A 20,603-nucleotide genomic window follows, 5' to 3' on the forward strand; every position below is an offset into this window, starting at 1 on the left:
GAGAAATATTATAATTTCTCGGCATACGAGCGAAGAAAAATCTTTTTATTATTTCTTAAAAGTCATCATGTCTAAGAAAACATTTATACGGCATCATACTTTAGATGAGTAGTATGAGTTGATTTGTAATAAATAAGAACAATTCGTCGTCGAGTCGTTGATGTTAGTTTTCTAAATGGAATTGCCAAATATGTACATATATGCATAAGCATTCAAGGATTGTTTGTCCAATAATATGAGTATATACATATGTATGTATGTAAATTCCTTAATTTTTGTAAATTAAAAAAAACATGGCTCCCGTCGACAATGCGTCAAATATAAAAGCGACGCAAATTGAAAGCGACCTGGGAAAAGTAATTTGGGGGCTCGAGCCACGGGACGCCCCTGTTTTACGGCGCTCTCACCTGCACTCGCAAAGGGCGGCGTACGAAACGACAAAAATAAATAAATTAAATTAAATTTTAGCACCGTAAATACTGGCCGAAGCGAAGCGGTCCCGCGTAAATCATTTTAATCGCATCTGCATTAGAGTCGACTCGGGGGCCAAAAGGGGTCGAGGATATAATTACGAGGATTTTTTCGGGACTTTGCATTGTAAATTATTATGCAAATTTAATATGATTATAAATATTTTTTGTATTGTAATACTTTCAGAATTAACAAAAAATCACATTAAGCTAAAAGCAAAGTTAATTTAACAAAAAAAAATTTCGAACGCAGGAAATTTTCATTTTCATATTCACACTCGATGAGCTCGATGTGTACCTATAGTCGATCCATCAATAGTGGTGACATAGTAGGTAGGAAGGATATTTAGCCAATTTTACCGGGAACCGCTTCAACAATGAAATCAGAGAAAATTGGCAAACTCTGATAGGAAACGATCGACATGGAGCACACATATCCAGGTCTGACCAGCAGCACTACAGATATACTCGGAAAAAATCTTTTCAATCAAGGTCAGCTCATGGGATCGAACCCGGCGCCTCTCGACGCTAAGCAGAAGCTTAACGACCGAGCTATGCTGCTGGCTATTATATATTATATTATATATATACATAATATATATATTATATTCCTTATATTCCTCTGCTCATCTCTTCACGAGAACTACCTCAAAAAGAGAACCTTCTTTAGTAAATTTCACTTCTATAGCGTGTTATGTAAAATTTACGATTGATTTTTGACTGGATTATTCTATAAAATTTTATAGATAGATATTTGATGTAAGGCTTCACATCGACACAATGAACACGTATAATATAGCCATTAGTCAAAGTATGATCGGATTAAATCTATGTAGCTTCGAAATTCTCCAAAACTTTGCCCGAAACAATATGGCGTCGAATAGTTCGGAGAACTGCGAAATAATTGCGGTTGTTGCTCTCGATTTATGATTTTCGAAATTGTATATTCAATTTCGAATGCAATGCAATTCAACACACACACACACACATACTTGAATGTAATACGAAATATATATGTACGTAGTTCGCGTTATATGTATTACATAGATGCATTTATCTCCATGCTGCAATAATGGCTGGGCGGATTTAAACAGAATTGGATGCATCTGGGCGCATATTTGCATTATGCACTCGGAATTTGAGTGCACTGCACCATTGAAAATTTAGCATATAATGGAATAACCGTATTGTCTCTTTTACACGCAACTGGTTTGTAATCAAATTCTTGTTAGTTCAGTGTAAAGGGGACTGGAAATTTTCATTTCAGAACTCTTCGCAGTAGGTTTACAACAAATCTCGATTCTTATTGGTTGAAAAGCTTTGTTAGGTAAGAAAAATAAACAATTTCTATTGATCGGAGCATCTTAGCTGATCAATAGGAAATGCTTATTCTGCTTTCCCATTACAAACGGTTTATCAAAGATCAAGTTTTTAACATGTGAGAAAGGTATCCGCACATGTACCCCCTGGACACATACCCCCAACCAAAAACCCCCTGGATATTAACCCCCCCCCCCGGGCAAAAAACCTCCTTGCAAATAACCCCCGCCATGGATAAAATTTGTTTAAAAATAGTAATAAATAATTAATAATTTATAAGTAATAAATAAGAATAAATTCAGTGTGGTAGAGTAAATTTAATTTCAATTTATATACAACATTTATTTTCAATTTATCGTTGTAAATAGAATAAATATTAATTTAAAAGCCACCAGTTAACGTTTGCGTTCCGTGGTGTTGGAAGTAAATTTTAATAGAAGTATATATTGTTTTTATATTATTATTATTATATTTTAAATATTTTTAGATTATCCATGATGGAATTTGTAAAATCGAGAAAAGGAAAAGACATTAAAATACAATCGATTTTGAAGTTTTGTATATTTTAAATTACTATTATTGATTGCTGATTTTTTATTATTGATTACACTGTTCGACAAATGACGACTTTTAAAATGTTTCAGAGACGAGATATGACTTTTCTTATATATCAATGCCCAGTGGACACGAATCTGGTAATAGAAAGTGTTGATTGGCTCGAGATTCGGAGATATATGTGTTTTTTAAATCGCGCGATTTTTCTATATCTTGGTGTTGTTCGGTCGATTTCTCAAAATCTGTTAATTTCCTGTTCAAAATGAATATTGAAATCTACAGTCGGGTATTGTATCTTTCTTTTGTAGTACTTTTTAGCTTTCAAATCTCTCCAAGTAGTCGTCCAGTTTAAATCAAAAGTCAAAATTACGTATTTTCACTTGGGATTTTTTCCCACTGTTAATACTATATTATATGGAGTATTTTCTATTGAAACAAGTTTATTAAGATAGTGTTCTGGCCACACTATTTTTTGATTTTGTTTAAAAGGGTTAATTGGATGTGTGGTGAATTTTGAACCGGTTAATTTGCGAGCAAAAATTTCGTATTAGTAGAACACATATTTGCACATATGACTAGTTCACTGTCGAGTAAGCAGAAACAATTGATATCTCTATCGGGGGTCAAACCTTGCAAAATGGCAAAGTTTCAAAGCTATCGAAACAGTTTTAGTGGGTTTGTCCACAACACTCGCAAAGTGAAACTTATAAACCCTGTAATAATAAAAACAAGAATATTTACTTACACGATGTTGACTCAAATCAAATTTTAAATGACTTTGCTTTCCATATTTTATATAGATATATACCACGAAAGCCTAACAGGTAGACCCGAATGCACTTTCTTAAGCAATTAATTACAAACAGTGCAGCATTATTATTAAAAGCCTATTCTATGTTTACCTTCGTTCGTTCGTCTGACAACATTTGGATTTGATATCGTACATTCTTCCGATCGTTTTGAAATTTTGCCATTTTACGCGATTTGGTCAACAATATATATTAATAGACAAGTTTAAAAAATGCTACAATTTTGACCATCTTGACGTATAATGGTAAGTTGCCGTATTTTTTCCTTTCCGTCACCCTTTCGCTTTCTCAGATTTTAATTATTTAAACGTCTATAACTTTTTCTTTTTCACACTATATGTATCTTATAAAATTTGCATTATAGGCTCTCATATATATATATTTTTACTTCACTCATAGGTTATATAATGAATGTAAAAATGTTTATATTATAATGGTGATTCAATATGCTTGTTATGGCCAATACGTCAGGATCAACCGTCATTGTGACACTGATAACTTGCTGTACGAATCAGTTGATCGTTTTGTTTTGATTTCAACTCGTTGACATGGGAAATTTTTGCACATTAACCGGGGTGTATCAAAAAGCCTAGAACAACTTTTTGGTTGCATTCTTACATAAATCGCAGTATTTCGAGAGGATAAAGAACATAAAATTAACAATGAACAATGAATAATCATTGAGACATCTATGGATTTAGACTTGTATTATACATATATTACATAAATCAAATTCAGATATTTGTGACATTGTGGTTAGAACGATTTTTGCCAAATTTTTGGAACCGTTTCAATGGAAATCAGATAAATTGGCAAACTCTGATAAGAAACGATCGACTTGTAGTCACAAATATCCTAGTCTGACCAGCAGTATTAAAGATTAGCGCAGGATCGAACCCTGAACCTCTCGGTGCTAAATATAAATTCGAGCACCGAGCCCTACTGCTGGCTAATATATATATTTCAATAAAGTGCGTTTCGGAAGATTTTCCGACTAAAAGGGCTCAAAATCAGCAGCTCCGACCGCTCAAACCGGGTTGTTTGTGCATTTTTTCATATTGTTTGACGTTTCCGGTGTACAAGTTCCACTAGTGAACCGGAAGTTCAATTTCGTGCTGGTAAATCGGGCCCGAACAAACACGCCGAGTTTCTGAGCAAAACCGAAACGAGATATTCGGCAAATAAACGCCGCGTGCCTATTGCAGAACTTCACCGCTTCTCGAACTTCAATAAGCTACGGAAATATCAACACGATATCCACACAAGATTTTCGTGTAATCTTCGTTACGATTTTTCTAAGCCCTTCAGCGGATTTACATGCATAGAAGAAAGTATATATCTTAGATACAGAACGGCAAAAAATAAAATAAGCCAAAGATTTTTGTATAAATAAGTCGACTTACTAATATGTGGTTTATTCTTTTGAGACATCTTTACTTAACAATTTATTTATTTATTGAAAAATTAACAGTCCTCACATGTATAAATTCATAAAAATAAAGAATAATTATGTATAACAAAATAACATGAGTCCAATTACAGATTTATACAAAATACGTAATATATCTAGTATATATAGACTAAGGCTTCCAATCCCGGGATCCCGGTGTTTTCTGGTACCGTGAATCCCGGCGCTGAAACTAGTCTGAATACCGGGATTACGGTGCTGGAAAAAATTACTTTAAAAATATTATTTTTACAAAAATAATATGAAAAAAAAACATAAAACAACATTATATAATGAACAATGGCGGGATGAGCATTGTTCATTATATAATGTCGTACAAAACCGAACATATGTATGTACATATGTTCGATTTTCGAATTATGTTTTTCGAATTACATTCAAAGGATTCGAAAGCCCCTGGGAAAGGGGGCGAAGTCCCCGGAGGGGAAGTCCTGAGGGGCGCCGGGGGGCCGCTGGATTCTGGTATACATATAATTTCAAAAGAAATTTAGTATATACATTTGTATGTTTGTTTATTCGTGACAGTCAATTGAATAAAATGTTTAAAATGTTTGCTATTAGATTAGTGATGTTTAAGCGGTTTATATTACAAATACCTAACGAAGCCGGGTAAAACCACTAGTTAAACATAAAGTGATATCATATAATTGGATAAACATAAAGTGAATAAATAATATTATTTGATAAAGAACATATAATAGAAATAGAATAAGAAATGGATCGATCAATCAAGACTCTCCTGATGGCAGTCCTGAATTTATGTAAGGAAATACCGAATAGATCAACCTCGTTCATGAAAAGGTGGATACATAAAAAGGTGACCAGATAGTTGAGGCTTTGCAAGGGAAATTCAAGGTGAGACCTTACAAGGGAAAAATAAAGTAATTCAAGTACATAAGGATCATTAAAGGGTTTTGTTGAGCGGAGTAGGAGATTTATATGCTTTATTAGTAATGAAGGATTATGTTCAAAGAAATCGAGGCTCATTATTAAATATTACACAAATTGAATGGTTTAATTGATAATGATAATTTAAGTTGATAATAAGTTGTATCATCATCATCATCATCTACAGCCATTCACCAACACTGCTAGATGAAGGCCTCTCCAACACGCTTCTACTCGTCTCTATTTTGTGCAACTTTCATCCATATCACCCCACACATTATTCTGATTTCATCTACCAATCTTCCCTGAGGTCTTCTTTCACCCCTTTTCATTCTGTCGGGTACTTATAATAATTTTCATACTTTTACTGTATAATTTATACAATAAAAGTAAATATAAATAATAAGTATATTTTACATGCACAGTATTGCGATTGCAAAAAGTGATTTTACATTATTTTAATTGCAAAATTTAATTTTTAAGCCTCTCTTTATGATTTCGCATTTGATTTGATAGTCGCATTTTCAAACTTTTCAAATTGAAATGAAATGATAGGGAAAAAAGTAGGAATTGAATGTGAAATGGCTTCCGGCTGCCGCTCGGCGACTTTTCAATTCAATTAGAATTTAAAGCCCTTTGTGGAGCTTTAATGAAATCGGATATGCAAGTTGCGTCCGGCTTTTCGACTTCGATGCCAATTTGTTCACAACCACTACCTTCGTCGGATGAAATCAATCAAGATATTAAACTGTCAATTAGATGTGTAAAAACTACATAGATGTGCGCTTCAAACTTTAAATCCAACATATATTAAACTATTGAGTAGTATTTAATTGGCTATGAACCAAAAATGATTCATAGATAATTCCATTCTTACAAATACTGATGCTGAAGATAGAATATATTGAATGCTCGTTTATCAAAGAACGCCATTTCTCCCCTAGATATATGTAATAACCGCTTCCGGTTTTCCCTATAAGCTCCTTGTCACTTGCCGTACTATGAGCTCATTTTTCAAGAGATTTTCCCGACTCTTTCACTTTGACCATTTTTAATAACGGACCAATGATGAGGGTCAATTATTCGACCCTGAAACTATTCATTCTAATAAGCTGGCCGAGGTGAAAATATATAAACATAAATCTTTTCAAAATCGACTTTTGGACGTTGAACTATTGATATATGAAAATTGCTATGTATAATTTGTTATTATTTTATTAGTACTAGTGTTGTACCCGATGACATATCGCATGGGTGTTGGCATATTAAGTTAGTAAATAATAAAAATATTAATTACATATAATGTGAAAATAGTACAATACATATATAAAATTAAAATTAAATATTTAAATTTTAGAACGAAAAGATGTTTTAATTGTTATCTCAAGTCATTGGCCTTTACAGTGATAGTAGTGAAACGATTTACACGAACTATTATATATCGATTTGTCACATTAAAATTTAATTACATACATACATACAAAAAATTGTATCGTTTGATAAAAAATAGCCTTGTAAAAAAAGTTTTTTAAAAACAAACCTCTTTTTTAGTTTTGTATGTAATATTACGATATATAAACCGCCATCTATGTATAAAACTAAAGACTACATAGTCGTCACCCAGATTTCAAATTTGCAAACTTCAAACGCGTCTTAAACGATATTTTATCTCTATCGTAATGGCGGAGGATCCATTTACTTATATTGATGCCCAAAATGAGCAATATGGCAATGTATGAAAACGATCGGATAAGAGGCAAATTTTTTCCTGAATTGTAATCGTAAGTGAAAAGTAAAGGAGGTTTCTATTAAATCAGAAAAATTGGCACCCTCTGATAAGTTATTATTGACCTGGAGTCACAAATCAAGCTCTGCCCAGCAGCCACCAGTGATACTCAAACTCGTGACCATAAGCATAATATTTATTTATTTATTTTACATGCATATTTTTACATAAATATATACAAATATACCAGGAAGGCTTAACAGGTAAACCCCAAATGCGCCTTCCTGGTCCACATAATTATTACATAGATACATGTAAATCTAAACAATATCTGACATCTATCGTCAGATATTACAAATATCGTATTAATACGATAAATAACGATGAATAACTTTCATGTAACAATATGAATTTTTTATATTCGATAAACAACCACAGAGACATCAATGGTGAGCAATATGGCGAAACTTAAGATATAACAATAACTAAAGGTTCGCAACAGAAAATTGGGAAGGAAACGCCAATTTTACAGGAATCATTTCAATGAAAATCAGAAAAATTGGCAAATTCTGATAAGAAACGATCGACCTTGACAAATCAAGGTCTGGCCAATAGCATGACTTAGCGGGAATCGAACTCGTAACATCAAGTACGAGATAATTCAACATTCACCACTAATCCACTCTGCTGATTAGATCAAATATCATTTATTTTACATCCAATCGTCAGTCCTGCCAAAGGGCTAATGCCTCATACACAATTAGAGAGTTCCAAAACTTTCTGCCCATACATTCATACGTTAAAAAATCTTTCCTACATGTTTATATGCGGAAAATTCCTCTCTTTTCCACGATTTTTCGTCAGTGAGTGAACGCTGACTGTATGTTTTTCATACGCTCATCGCCGAAACGAACGATGATAAATAAATAAATTGTTTAGCCGTCGAATAACGACGTTTTGTTTAGTCATCGCGTTTAATGCCCCTACAACATACACGCATACCTATACGAGAGTATATGGGGTGCCGAATCACAATTTCATTAGTGGCGGCTTGTGATGGAGGACCTATTATCCGGCGACAGGGCTCGCCAGGTACAATAGATCAAGCAAGGACTACCCTCAAACCTCCTCCCCCCTCAAAGGAATGGTAGGTTTAGCGAAGGGGGCTGGGGATCAGGGGATGGGGATGGGGCACGTCTCTCTCTACCTCGTCTAACAGTAGACTACAATAAAATCTTCCCGAAGATTAATGAAAATAATTTAGTTTGGCGAGGCGCGCCTGGCTCGTACCGGTCGCCATTGTCCGACTCGTTACATCGTCGGAGATTTTCCACAAGGAAAATGGACGAATTTCCCAGCCGGAAAGTATAGACGCTGAGATGTTACGCTATGTAGATGGATGTTCGATTCAACGAAATGATAAAAATACGTATTTTTATGATACCTACATATGTACCAGTGGCGTGCGCTGAAATTCTCTCTCTTTTTGTCGTACAGCCTTACTTAATGTCCACGAACAGGATACAAGAGGAACAGTCTATTCCTCTTGTATTCTGCTCGTGCACATTAAGTAAGGCTGTACGACAAAAAGAGAGATAATTTCAGCGCACGCCACTGCTATGTACATATATTATTATTATTTTATAATTATCACATCTATATATTTAAAATTGAATGTCTGTCTGTCTGACTGTCTCGTATAGGCTCCTAAGCCACTCAACCGATTAAGATGGAATTTTCAGGATTTGTTGAATGCATGTCCGGGAAGCTTACTGTCAAAAAACCTCTTAATAATAATATTCGTAATTACGATTTTACAGACGTGAAAGTATGAAGCGCCATTGTGTAGTCAAGGAAATGTGTTCGTTGGTAAGTTGGTTTATGACGATACGGACAGTGGCGTAACTACCGCGCACGCAGACCCCGCAATGCGGGGGGGCGCCATGAAGCGCGCCTTTTTGACGGATTTTTTAATTTGTTCCGTATTTTTTTTAAAAACTTCTCTTATTTTTCAACCTATTTGTACTTTATGTGTATGCACATACATTAACATATTTTGAGTTTATCCTCATTGTGTAATTGATCTATGCCAATAGGGCTAAAAGACTACCGTCTTTTTCCACTAGTGCCACTTCGACCTATTAACTGAGAATTCTCTTATTCTCGTATTTATTTTTTCAATGTGTAAACAATAAAACAAATTTATATGATTAAAACCAATAAAATTTATAAATTTTTCGCTGTCACCATTAACAGGTGAGAAGTTTTTAAAGAAAATTCACCGTCAGTTACTTTAAACAGATTGTGCACTGCTTGTTGGTCGTCCAGATTAAACTATTAATGCACTTTGATATATAGGTACATATACCGATACGTAAAAAGTATAAATATTAATTTGGAAAGTTATTTTGCTAATATTAATATATGGGGGAGGGGGGGGGGGGCGCGCCTTAAAATATTTTGCGGGGGGCACCAGGAATTCACGCTACGCCACTGCCGAATACGGCTCTGAATAGACGTTAGTTGAGTTAGTTAGCTCCAACCATCACTTGAAACGGGAACGGGAATTGCATGCCTTATTCTAGCATTGTAACGCATGCCGGGCTCAGCTAGTCATATATTGTATATGTATATATATTATAAATCAGTAGTGTATCCGAGCTGTTTTGAAATCTACGATACTGAAATCACGATCCGTATTGACTGTGTAGCATGCGCCATTCGTCAGTCACCGGCGTTTGGCCATTGCACGCATATTGAATTATCAAAATTATAATACATAAACATTTTAGCATTAATTATATAACTTATTGGTGAAGTAAAAGTATACAATATGAGTGAATAAATTAAATCAGCTGATAACTAAAAATAAGTGTATGTGATGTATGTATTTAAGCTTATTGTAAAAAACTAAATGTATGTAAGCTTATTGTAAATCATATTAACAATTAGATACAACATAACTTCTTATTGAATACTTATCTCGCAAATAAAACCGACTGAGGAGATATTTATTTATTTATTTATTTATTTTAAACAGACCATTGTGGCATAACAGGAATTCCTAAAGCGCCACAATGGTCAAAAAATATAACACAAAAAAGAAAAAAAACAAAATAACAATTAAACATAAACATAAATACATCTACATACATAAAAAATAGCATTTAAAATAACAGATAAAGTAAAAATATCAAATAAAATATAGCATAAGGAATGCCTTGCACCTACAGCCAGTTTCAATAAATATGTAAGAAACAACTACAAATACAAAACATCCCTGTAAGGCCCAAATGGAAGAGAGTTAATCAAAATTTCACTCATAAATCACAATCAATCATGAAAACAATGATGAGCGCAGACTACCAGATAAATGGGTTAGAGTAATTTCCGACAATTTACGCTCACTAAGGTGGAAAATATCACATTCAGTCTCGGCAGCAACGATTTCATTAAGAAGTCGGATAGCTCTTGGAATAGGAGCCATTCGAAAAAGGACTGTGCGGGCAGGAGGTACAGCCAGCAAATGATGATGTCTACCACGCACATAGTGAATAGGGACATAAAGCCCCAACTGCTCCAGCAACAACGGGCATGACGTATTACCACGTAAGAGCAGGAGAACGAAACGAATTAATGAGAAGTTTCTCCGAAGTTCAAGGGAATTATACCCAAGCATGCCCAAAAGGAAAGGAGTGGGGTAGAGATATGGGTAATACCCATATTCTTTCCTATATAGGAAACGAAGAAATGCTTTTTGCACTTTCTCAATCATCAGAGAGTAATTTGCTTCATGCGGATTCCACACAATCGCATTATACTCTAGCTTACTTCTCACAAGCGAATTGAAAAGCAAGCGAGAAGACAAAGGATTGGAGAATAATCTTGCATATCTCAAAACAAATCCAAGTCGACGAAAGGAAACGTCAGCGACTTTTTTGATATGGTTGTGAAAGGTGAGCTGAGGATCAAAAGTGATACCCAAATCGACAATAGATTCCACACGCTTCAACAAGACGGATCTAATGGAATATCCGTGACAATAGAGTGAATGTGCACGTCCATAGCTCATAATTGCACATTTGTTTAAATTATAGATATACAGTAAAATGTCAGATTTGACATATTTGGCCAAAAATCAATATTTATCGTGTATTACATTACATGAAGCTAGACGCCAAATTTGAAATTTATATATACATATGAGAGTTAAAACTATAAATATTTAAATATTAGAGATAACGAGAACCTATAGAGCAAATTTTATAAAATATAGAGTGAATTATAGGCGTTTAAACAATTAAAATCTTGTATGGCCATATCAAGGTTGGAAGACACGGGACGAACGCTTATTAAACGTCAAGAAGGTTTACGGGCCCCGTTTTTAAAACGCGTTGTATACGATATTTTATCTCCAACGTAATGGCAGACGATACATTAACGTATATTGATGACCAAAATGAGCAATATGGCAAAGTATGAAAACGATCGGATAAGAGATAAAAATGACCTCTAACACGAAAACCATGTGAAACGTAAAGGAGGTATGTTATAAAAATAAGTTATAGGCGTTTAAACAAGGGGCGGAAAGTCAAACAAACAAGGCTACTGGCCATTGTCGGTGAATGAGATGTCACTGTCTCCAAAATTTTTGGATTTTTAAACGTGTTTATTATGATTATTTTTCACCATTGAATTAATGAAAGCAATTTAAATCTCAGTCGGTAATCAAACCGCGCAAAATTGCAAAGTTTCAAACCGATCGGAAAAATATAGGGAATATTGTCAGACCAATAGGCAAAGTAAAACTAAGAAAAGTCTTGTAAAAAATACAAAATATTGAAGCTATCACTATCTTGTATACGCACTCCATATTTTAAATTTTAAAATTGGAGTTTTTACTTAAAATTTACCCACAGTACAAAGGATTAAAATTTTTTAGTTAATTAAATTTAAAATTCGTCAGTAAATATTTACATTGACAACGAATCGTAGCAAATGTAAATAATAAGCATAAGAAAAGAAACAGTAAGAAACAAGTCATTATTGAAAGGGAGCGGCAAATGTCGTTTGAAATTTCAATAATTATTTCCTCTCCGGTTTTCGTCCGTCGTATTTTGAAAAGGGGATGGCAGATAGGATGGGGTGGGGTTCGTTTCTTTTGAGAGATGGAAGTTTCACGCGCTGAAAACGACGAGGACAAAAGGGGTGAAGGATTTGTATGGAAGGTATTAGAGTGTCGACCTTTGCACGTTCGCGCGAGACCGGGAATTTTCCGAGATTTTTCCGACGCGGCGTATTCATTTTCCGGCCGGGCGCAGCGAGCTTCTTGTCGCACGGAGATTTTCGCAAGATGTTTTGTCATTTTTTTTGTTATTATTTCTCTTGGAACCTTTTTTTAAAAGCGATAAAATGTTTTCACACTAAGCGCTCATTCAAAACGCGAACGCGCACACGTATACGAGCGCATTTTTCGAACACGTCGAGAAGTGGAAATGGAAAATCAGATAAAAATTGTACAATATGTATATTGAACATAATGTGTGTCTGTATGTTGTATCTACATATTTTTTTATATAGTTTTGCCAATAGAAATGAATTATTATATACATATGGTCTTGGATACATCTTTTAGTCTTCTGAAATACATAACATGAAAATTAATTATATACATACATATATTATATCTCATATATAATTTCGAAAGAGATTTTGTATGTAAGTATGCGTATATCTTTTTACGAGTCGATTTTTTTCGATTCAAATAAATTTAATAAAAAAACAAATTAATATTTACTATTAGATTTGCCATGTTTACGCTGTTTATATTAAAAATACTGAGCAAATCCGGGTAAAACAACTAGTTATCAATAAACTTCTAAAATACAAATGATCAGATTGCACTTGACAGTGCAATTCGACAGTATATTCGGATCAGTAGACAGACGGTAAGTATTACTGTAATAAATTTCCAGTAACTTTAAAAAATGTTGAGTAAATAAAATAAAATAAATAATCAGTAGACAAACAGTTGGAAATTCTAATAAATCATCATTTATATTTTCAAAATCGATTGGTCAGTATTTTATAATTAACGGTCAGTATCAAGTGCAGTTCATTCACATGGACTGCAGCATCTCAGTTAAACCAGTGTTTGTATAATATCAATAAACTAAATATAGACTGGTCAGTACTTTACTTTATTGTTTATTTTATTTTGAAAGTTAGTACGTAATAGGCTTTATGAAGTGTGCTAATATGCATTGATGAATACAATATAAACATTGACAAACAAAATTAATAAAAATTTATTTGGTCACTGACCAAATTTGTATATACATACATATATAGAGTTATAGCTTTACTTAAAAATTGCTGACCATTTTTGTAATAAAGTAATCAAAAGTTTTGTTCCCTTTATAGAATTACTAGTGGTTTTACCCGGCTTAGCTCGCTATTTGTAATATAAACCGCTTAAAAAAGGTTAATCTAATGGTAAACATTTTATTATATTTATTTGAATAGTTTTATTTTATTCGAATTTATTTGAATATTCATTTTTTTTAATTAAATTAAACGTCACGGATTATACGAACCAAAACTTACTCTTTTGAAATAATATATAAGATTATGAAAAATTGTATTCATAATAATTCTATATCGCAATATAAATTGTCATGGAAATCGTAATTTTTGATATTTAAAAAATTAAATATAATATACATACATATGTGTATATATATATATTAAATTAAGGTGTGATTCTGTTAAATTTATTGTCTTGTAACTATATTGAATTCACACGTCCAATTTCGGCAAGTGAAACTGTGAAATTTGCTTAGGATTAGTGGATTAGCGTCACATACCGAAGCGTCTAGGCATTTAATAAATCGCGTCCAAAACGTGTTATTAGTCGGAAAATTGAGTCATAAATTAGCGTCGACAAGCCGGAGAGAATTTCCCAGGCGTTTTGGCTTCCAATTAATTTCCACGAGATTGTCGAATGGATATAATCGAGTGCTAACAACAATGCTTTTCATTTGGCACATTAACGCCGTCAAAATAGCCTCGCTAATTAACAACATATATGTAAGCATGTATTCCATTACAATTTCTATTCTATCGTCTGATGTAAACAAACCTTTAGACTCGCCGGATTATACACAGATATATTTTTTTTATTTTTAAACTTCAATGGGTGCACTTTTATGATTATCAAAAAGTATCAAGGAATAATTTGGAAAATATCGAATTAAAAAACATTATCCTAATAAAAATATTTCAATAGAAAATACTCAATATAAAATAGTATTAACAGTGGGAAAAAATCCCAAATGAAAATACGTACTTTTGACTTTTGATTTGAATTTGACGACTACTTAGAGAGATTTGAAAGCTGAAAAGTACTACAAATTAAAGATAAATTACCCGACTGTAGATTCCAATATTCATTTTGAACAGGAAATTGACAGATTTTGAGATATCAACCGAACAACACATATATCCAGTGGCGGCTCGTCCATACGCACTGCGGTACTTCAGTACCCCCAAGGAAATTGAGAAAAAATTATATTATTATATACATAAATGTATGTATATTATATGAAAATATCAATATTATTTAAGCGTGTATTAAGCTCGCCCGCACACATCCAATAATGATCATACATCGCGGTACTAATATCAGAAAGTGAGGCATTGTTTATAATTTTGTGCAGTACGGTTTTCGTTGGAATATGCCGAGTGGGCGAAGGAGGGGCGCGGGGGCTTTTACACTTTCTACGTTTCTAAACTTCCTTCTACACGTCACTTTAAGTATTTAAGTTGGTATCAAAATCAAGAGAAGCTGAGCCAATGTTTTCAAGAACTTAAATATTCTTCCGAAAATACTGATAAAACAATGACAGATTCTACCAATTTACTGAATACAATTTTTTATTTTAGTCAGAACTTTTTCACAAGTTAATGCCGCATGTAGAAATTATTTATAACCAAATGCAATCTAGTAATAACGATGCATTTTCAATTAAAGAAAACTTAAAAAGTTTTACTAATGTCATTATACAAATATGAGATTCTTATAGCTAATAGAAGCCAAAAATATGTGATGTGATTATATGCATATATTATCGCACATATTATAGAAGCCAAAAATATGTGCGATGTTATTATTAAGGATATAAAAGAAAGATATACTTTTTCTAAGCTGTGAAATTATTTAATAAGGAAAATTTTGAAAAGTACTGAAAGAAAATGCCAATGGAAGATCTACTACTAACCATTGAATCATATCCAATGCTAGATAAAGAAAAACTTCAAACTGAATTAGAAGTGTTTTACTCAAGGAAAGAAATGCATAGTATTAATGATTTATTAATATTTTTAAAACTTATTTTTGCAATTAATTTATGCAAAGTTCGTGTGGAAATAACAAAACTTATTCAAATTCTGATTACAACTTCAACTACATCTGAGCTAGAACGGTGTTTTTCATCAATAAATAGAATAAAGACATACATATATAAGAAACACAATGGTTCAGGAAAGATTGACGGCTTTGTCTATGCTGTCAATTGAAAAAAAAATGATTAGGAACAGTGAAAAATTTAACGAAAAGGTGATAGACCTTTTTTCAAGGAAAAAAGACAGAAGAATCAATTTTATAATGAAATAAAATACATATAATGTTTAATTTTGATCATTTTGATGTTAATAGTAAAATATAATCCAAATAAACATTTTTTTTTATTTTTAATCAACCGCAGCACCCCCAGATATCTTATCCACGAGCCGCCACTGCATATATCTATAAGAAAAGTTATATATCGTCTCTGAACCATTTTTCGTGTCGAACAGTGCTATCGTATGTTGGGGCTTCTTGAATAATTAAATTTGAAACGTGAACATCTACCATTCGTTTGATGGAAAACATTTTATTTCGATTGGCAGTCACTCAACTTCAAAGGATTATTCTAATGCTTAAATATTTGCATAGCTTAAATAATGAGAGTCGCGTTAGTATGAGAAGAAAAAAAGTGTCGTTTCTAATGTACCGAGAGTATTCGATTAAGTTCGAATCCGTAGATAGGCATCTGGCGTCGTTTAACAGCATTAAGGGCGTCGCGATAATGACACCCCCACCCCTCGACGAATATACCCTGACGGCATCATCAAAAGTCAATAAACGTCCAAAGGCTGATTTATCTTCCTCGCTATGTGCGAAGACGTATAGAGGAGTCATTTTCTCCAAGACGCCATGACTGTGCGAAATTCATCACAGTATAACAAAGTATACTATCTCGATATAATATTTTTTTTTTTGAATATACTCTCCACAATTCAAATTACGTAGTAAATTTCCTGAAAATCGGCCATGAATATATTTATGATTAACTAGCTGGCGTTGCTCGGGTGTGGATTTGTATAGCGGCATTTTCAGCTTTTGCCTGGCACTTCTCAGGTGGATGAAAGTAAATATAGTTGAGATGTGACCAACCCATGACTTTATCTTTGTATTTGAGGAATATACGAAGGTCACAAAACAAAATTTGACAATTAAACATACATACACGATCACATATACCGGTTATGAGAACATTTTCAATACAAATTGAACGCAAATGTAGGGAAACTTACACAAGACAAAAGTTCTACTTGCGGTTGTCGGATTTTGTTCGAATTTTTTTTATTATTTAAAATCACTATAATTATTATACACATTAAATATCAAGAAAATAAAAAATAATTAAAAGGTCAAAATAAAATAATGAAATATTGTTTTAAAAACAAATTCTATTTCCGGTTTACGAATTCTGACCAAAACCTTATCAGCTGTAAGTTAGTACATAAAGAATACAATTGTAAATTTTCAGCTTAATACGCTTAGGGGTTTGGATGTGACCAACCCATGACTTTATCTATGTATTTGAGGAATATAAGAAGGTCACAAAACAAAATTTGAATATTGAACCGTACAGACACGTTCAGACATACCGGCAACATTATGAAATACTAATAGCTATGACAGCATTTTCAATACAAATTCAGCGCAAATGTATGGAAACTTGCACAAGACAAAAGTTCTACTTCCAGTTGTGGAATTTTGTTTGATTTTTTTTTATTATTTAAAATCACTATACTTATTATACACTTTAAATATCAAGAAAATAAAACTTATTTAAAAGGTCAAAATAAAATAATGAAAGTTCTACTTCCGGTTGTGGAATTTTGTTTGATTTTTTTTTACAATTTAAAATCACTATACTTATTATACACTTTAAATATCAAGAAAATAAAAATTATTTAAAAGGTTAAAATAAAATAATGAAATATTGTTTTAAAAAAAACTTCCGACTTACGAATTCTGACCAAAACCTTATCAGCTCTAAGTTAGTACATAAAGAATACAAATATAAATTTTCAGCTTGGTGTGGAAGGAATCGTGGTCACAACATTTTTTCCTTTTCTAAGAGTAAAATATCCCACTTCCGGTTTATTAAATGTAGTAATTTTTTTTTATTTTCATCACATTGATACGAGAATAACCCTTGAATTTTTTCGTGAGTAGCACACAAGTTTAAAAAGTCGAAAAAAATAGTGGAAAAACAATCGAATAAGAGAAAACTGTTACTTCCGGTTGACGGATGCTCACAAAACTTTATGTATTGCTACTACGTACATAGATAAAGTAAAAACAATTCAATGTAAATGTATTGCTTCCAAGAAAACAATGTTTTTTTTTAATTATAACGAACAAAACTTGGCTGGGTGTTTTTGTATGAAGGCCTTTCGATCCAGGGTTTCAAAATCTGTCTACGGTCCAATTTAATGTACCATGATGCAGTATAATAAATTTATTTGACAGTTTTGAAAACTGTGGAGTTGCATAACATATAAACAAATATGCTTTTCCGGTGTTGACAGTTATTTTTTGCGTGATAGTTCTGCAATCCCATGCTCCAAGCCTTCGCAAAACAAGAGATGATTTACCTAATTTGATGATCGTAAGTTTAGAACCTTAGTTTTGTAAATCGGAAATTAATATTGTATATACACACATAGGAACATTGACTTTTAATATTTGTTTTATCAGCTTTGCTATCTATGGTGCTGTATAGTATTATATTTTATTATTTATAATTTTCGAGAACTACTCGTACAAGAGCGCTTTAGAATTATGTATAATTTCGAAACAATAAATCCATTTCCAAAAATTGTTATGATTAAAATAATAGAATATTCCAATTGTACATATATAACATTATGTTTTGAATTTACTAAACGTATATATTACATATATTGTGATATTTCAACTTTGAAATTATTACCCTTGTTAACGAACCTTCTTCAAAACAATGTCGATACCAAAATGGTCGAGAAATTATCGAAGTAAATACAATATTATATTATCTGTATTATTAGTATTATTATATTATATTTATGCGAAAGCTCTCCGAAATGTTCGAACAATGCGATAAATTCAAAAGGGAGAGAGAGAGAGAGAGAACATTGCACGAATAATGTGCGAAACTTTTCGTCTTTTCAACCGTCCGTTATTAATTACAAATTGAACATAATATGATGTATTAAATATAATAACGTGAGGCAAAAAACTTTATAATTATGAAATAAAATAATTCGATTGAAATAAAATTAAGGAAATTATTTTTTCAACTGACATTACATATCTACAATATCGGTCTCCGTGACGAGACAGAATGTTAAAATACAGAAAATGCAAATATCGGAAGGCAAAGATCGAAAATCGAAAGATCTTAAGTCGAAAGATCAAAAAAAAAATGGTGCATGCTAAACGGTACATACTCACTTAATTTGCGCGAGCAGGATACAACAGGAACAAAAGGAACAGGCTTTTCCTCCCGTATTAATGTGCGCGCGCAGAATTATTATTATTTAGGTAAAAACAGTCACATACAATTATTTAATAAACACATAGAAATAAAATAACTGTAGTAAAAATAATGTACTAAAATATAAATAAAATAAAAAGGCAATTTAAACAATATTTCAACAATAAATGTACAAATGTGTGGGATTTCATGATTAAAATTATGATCCCGGCTTAAACTAATGTAATTAAATATATTACTGAGAGGTTTGGGCCGCGTTAGTACGTATGTGATGATATAAAAGCGGCCCAAACCTATATGATACCTTTACTCATATTGATGACCAAAATGATCAATATAGCAAAGTATGAAAACGATCGGCTAAGAGGCAAATTTTTTTCTTAATAGTAATCGTAAGTGAAACATAAAAGAGGTATGTAAAAAAAAGACCTAAATTACAATAAATTTTAACAATCTTATACATATAGTCGCAAAACGGTTACACAAAACGCAACGGTTATGTAAATGCCAGTCGAAAATAAAACTGTATACTTAAATTGTATTCATATATACGTTTTGGCAGTGGTTAAGCTGTGACGTACATATGTATGTCGAATCGAAACGACTATTATAGTACGTCGAGCGTTATCTCAGACGGACAGACAGACACACATTCGGAATAGCGATATTATATATATATGTATATACCTATATACATATATGATTTATTTTCTGTTACACAAATTGTGCACACACACACATTCATTCATCATTTCGAACGGGTGAAAGGGTTGGATCGGTGAGCGTGTAATGCGCACTCAACTTGTTACGATTAATACGTGTGTGTACGCCTATAAATTACCTTACATTATATTTATATATAACATATAAACTTTATTTTAATTCGTGTATCAATTCCTTTCCGAAACCAGCGGGCCCTTTGAAATCAACGGGCACAACATTAGTAAAACATAAAAATATAAAAAGTGTTTTAGCTTTTACAAGTCATTTATAATTATAATATATAGCGAATCGTTGAGATTAGGTGATTGGTGCTCGTCGATCACTTGTTTACTAGCGCTGATCCCCTGATATCGCGTTCGCGCCAAAAAGGCCTCCAAGTATGAAGAAATTGAATATAACAGCCAATAAGGTCTCGCGGTCCATCGACCAATGATATCTCTGTGTTGATAGTACACGCTGGGTATAAATATTAGGCGGTTTTGTTCCGTAATTCATTCGGAGCTGGCAGGCCGACGGATCAAGGAGTGTTTCACTCTGATCTCTGTCCACGCTACAATGGCTTATACTAATTTAAGATAAACTAAAAAAAATCGCACTTCATAGAATACTAAGGTATACAAATGGCTATTTTTACAAGCCTCTTCTTACCTCACTTTCGATTTTTTGGTACGTTTGAAAATACTCCATCATCTTTTTCGGTGACGTCTATTGTCTACATTAGCGCATTTGTCCACACTGTTCCGAATGTTTTTTGCCTTTTCGCCACTCTTTCGC

General features: G+C 32.8%; 1 protein-coding gene across 1 annotated transcript in view; it reads right to left on the reverse strand.

The window, feature by feature from the left end:
* The window catches only part of LOC143914802 (atrial natriuretic peptide-converting enzyme-like), a 199,397-nt gene that overhangs the window by 110,914 nt on the left and 67,880 nt on the right, over positions 1 to 20,603 (reverse strand). The gene's annotated exons all lie outside the window — the stretch shown is intronic.

This window comes from Arctopsyche grandis, chromosome 7 (genome assembly GCF_051622035.1).
Source record: "Arctopsyche grandis isolate Sample6627 chromosome 7, ASM5162203v2, whole genome shotgun sequence".
Taxonomy (NCBI): Eukaryota; Metazoa; Arthropoda; class Insecta; order Trichoptera; family Hydropsychidae; genus Arctopsyche; species Arctopsyche grandis.